Source organism: Elephantulus edwardii, unplaced genomic scaffold (genome assembly GCF_000299155.1).
Source record: "Elephantulus edwardii isolate Elephantulus edwardi_28Jun2011 unplaced genomic scaffold, EleEdw1.0 scaffold00148, whole genome shotgun sequence".
Taxonomy (NCBI): Eukaryota; Metazoa; Chordata; class Mammalia; order Macroscelidea; family Macroscelididae; genus Elephantulus; species Elephantulus edwardii.
In genome coordinates this window covers 5,281,727-5,285,276 of record NW_006399898.1, presented here as the reverse complement: position 1 = coordinate 5,285,276, position 3,550 = coordinate 5,281,727, and the positions used below count along the sequence as shown (strand labels likewise).

The 3,550-nt window shown below is 48.0% G+C and overlaps 1 pseudogene; it reads left to right on the top strand.

The window, feature by feature from the left end:
• The first annotated feature begins 2,285 nt into the window (after nt 1-2,285).
• On the top strand, nt 2,286-2,707 carry LOC102843313 (annotated as a pseudogene).
• Nucleotides 2,708-3,550: the final 843 nt, after the last annotated feature.

The window sequence follows — 3,550 nt, the reverse complement described above, 5'->3', positions numbered from 1 at the left end:
GCAACACTGGGGAAGCTTTGTCTCACATACCGAGAGCACGTTGTCAAGAGGGGCCAGCCTTTGGAAAAAAGACCTCATCCTGGGAAAAGTGGAGGGTCCGTGAAGGAGAGGAAGACGCTCAGGAAGGTGGACTGGACCAGTGGGCTCCTGAATGCCAGACTGGTGGGACTGTCTCAGGATGGGACAAGGGTCAGATCTGTTCACTGGGTCTCCACGAGTCGTAGTCGCTCGATGGCACCCAACAACGGTTGTCAGTTTATTGTGGGTTTGCACCAGCCCAGAGGTGCCGTGGAAGAAAAGGCCTGGTGATCTGCACCCAGAAGGAGCCTGGAACCGTCCAGGGAGCACAGCTCTGCCCGGCTGCGTACAGAGGCCCCAGGAGGCCCAGTGGACTTGCAGCAGCTGGCCTGGTTGTTTTTGGCTTGCTTTCAGGGTGTTGCCTTTTCCTTAATTGCTGACTTTGGCTTGACTGTAATCCTTTGTGTTTGGGAATTCTTATTAGCCTGTTGCTGCTGTGATGACAATGGAGTGTTTCTTCTGATTGAGGGAGAGGTGATGGCTCACGTGTGAGGTTCTGTTTTCTGGTGCTGGGGCTGAGCCTGGGTGCTCCTTACCGTTCCAGGGTCTGCCCTGCCTGTCACCTTCCCCATTACTACAGAGATGCCCTGTGAGCAGGAGGGGACCAAGAGCCTTGATGCTCTGCAAGCTTTCCCCCCATTTCCCTGAAAACTGCCAGAGACCTGCCCCCCTTCTCCATCCAGACTTTGACCATGACCATGAACTTGGAGGCTGTTCCCCAGCTGACCTGGGTTGGTGACCCGACATACAAGGTAAGCACCTGCTCATGAACGATTTCACCACATGGGGGATTAAGCACCATTGTAAGTGAGCACAGAAAGCTCGTGATTACCTGTCAAAAACAAAAGGGCAAACACACAGCCCTCAAGTCCGTTCTGGCTCCTGAGGTTCTCCAGCTTGTTTCCATGACTGTCAGCCTTAACAAGAGGGAAAGATCGCCTCTCTCTCCCTTGGAGTGGCTGGTGAATTTGAATTGTGGACTGTTAACAGGAAGGTCAGCGGTATGTGGACGGACACATCGTGTCTGCTGTTAGCTTCACAAAGGGGAATGGGTCCATCAGCGGCATCCACAGGACCAAGCCAGTTCCCATATTGTTAGGTGTCATTGCGTCCGACCCATAGCTGACCCTCCAAGTGGGTGTTCAGTGGCAGAAGAGAGGCACAGGGGAGGAGACTTCCCATCCTTCTCCTGTGAAGCAGCTGGTGGATTCAAGCTGTGTGCCTTTGGGATAACAACACCGCTTCTTACCACAAGGCCACAAGTGCTCCCTCTTCTGTATATACTCCTACTGTTTCCTGCACCGATCACATTGCTGTACTACTGTGTCCGAAATCCACTGCAGTGGCCACGCACATCTCATCGGTGCAATACTCAATGGTTATGGGGATGTTAAAATTTAGGTTGGCAGCAGGGTACAGTTTCTCAGCGTAGCTTCTCAAGCATTTTCAAAGACCCTTTGACCTTCAACCTCATGACTTAGGTTAGCATTAGAAAGTTTTGTTAATCCTGACAATTACGGCATTTTTTCCTGGTCCTGCAGCAAGTGTGGGCAAAGCCAGGCATCCCTGGCCCGTAAGCATGCATGCTGCATTTTCTGCTTCGTTTTAAGATTCCCGTCTTCTACTGCTAACCTTCTACTGTTAGTGTCCCTTGTTCTGTTCAGACAACAACTTCTCATTTTAACTTTTGCATGAGCACAATTACATGTTCTGGGATTCTCATTCTCCGTTTTAGCCATATTTTAGCCAGTTTGTTGTCATCCACACTGTTCATGCCTTTGCATAGTTAATAAAATACAAATAGACATCCTTGTATTCTCTGCTTTCAGCTGACATCAGCAAAGATATCTCTGGTGTCACAGCCTCTTGTAAATCTGCTCCTCAGAGACACTGCAGATTCAGTTCCAGACACCACAATAAAGGCAGTATTGCAGTAAGGGCAGTCATGTGGACTTTGGGGTTTATGAATGCATAGAACGGTTATGTTTCTACTGTAGTCCAGATATCATTAAGAGAGTGATAGTAGCCTGATGCACTGCAATCCCAAAGGCACGTGATTTGAATCCAGCAGCTGCTCCATGGGAGAAAGATGGGCAGTCTCCTCGTGTGTGATTTAGTGCCTCTAAAAGCCCATTGCAGCAAACCCTGAAAGCAGCTGGGGTAGACACACGTTTTCCTTTTCTGGTCTCTCCTGCTAGTCATTTGTCATGTCTTGCAAGGGCCTGCTGCAGTCTAGGCAAATCTTTGGACATAAGGAGACAGCTACAGCTGTGGCACACTGCATATGGGACGACGACATTATCAAGGTGAACGGCCGGCCTCTGGACATGACTGAGCCTGCACGCTGCAGTACAAGCTCCTGGGTAAAGAACGCTTCACCGGTGTGGACATCCGAGTCTGTGTGAAGGGTGGTGGTCATGTTGCCCAGATTTACACAATCCGCCAGTCTGTCTCCAAAGCCTTGATTGCCTGTTACCAGAAATAGGTGGATGCAGCCTCCAAGAAGGAAATCAAAGACATCCTCACCCAGTATGACCAGGCCCTGCTGGTAGCTGACCCTCGTTGCAGTGAATCCAAAAAGTTTGGAGGCCTTTGGGCCCATGCACATTACCAGAAATCTTACCAATAAGCCCACTAGGAATAGGCTTTACCTTTAAAATAAAAAAGTTACAGGATTTTAGGGAGTTCTGGTGGCCTAGTGGCAAGAAACTGCACTGCAATCACAGAGGCAAACGGTTCAAATCCACCAGATGCTCTGCTGGAGAAGGAGGGTCAATCTCCTCCTGTACCAGTCAGATCCAATTTGATGGTACACACAAAAAAGATAATAAAAATTTTTTTATATAAAGTTAGGGGATTTTTAAGGCTTCAAAAAGAAAAAGAAAACCCATTGGAGGGTCAGCTGTGGGTTGATTCTGAATTGGTGGCGCACACAATAGTAACAGACATTGTTAAGAAAAAGTGTTTGAAATATTGTGAGACTCACCAGCATATGACACACAAACACAAAATGAGCACATGCTGTTAGAAAAATGGCGCCACAGTCTTCTATAAGAAATGCAATACATAGCAATAAAATGAAGGGCAATAAACTAAGGTGTGCCTGTACACTTAAAAAGCTGTCTCTCCACCCAGCAGTACATTATGGATCCTTTACCAGGTCCACAAACCTACATTGACATACTTTCAAATACCTGGCATAGCATTCCCTTATGTCAGGATTCTAAGCCGTGAATCTTTTTAGTCATATCGTTCCTAGAGTCTATCCCATCACTCTTGGCAGTTTGTCCTACTGTGGTGACGTGTGTGTTGCCGTGAGGCTGGAAGCTATGCCACTGATCTTTCAAATACCAGCGTGGTGACCCATGGCTTCAGTGGAGTGTCAAGACTAAAACTAGGGGGAAAGGCCTGGCAATCTACTTCCGAAAACTGAGCCACTTAAACATCCAGAATATTGTCCAACATAATGCTG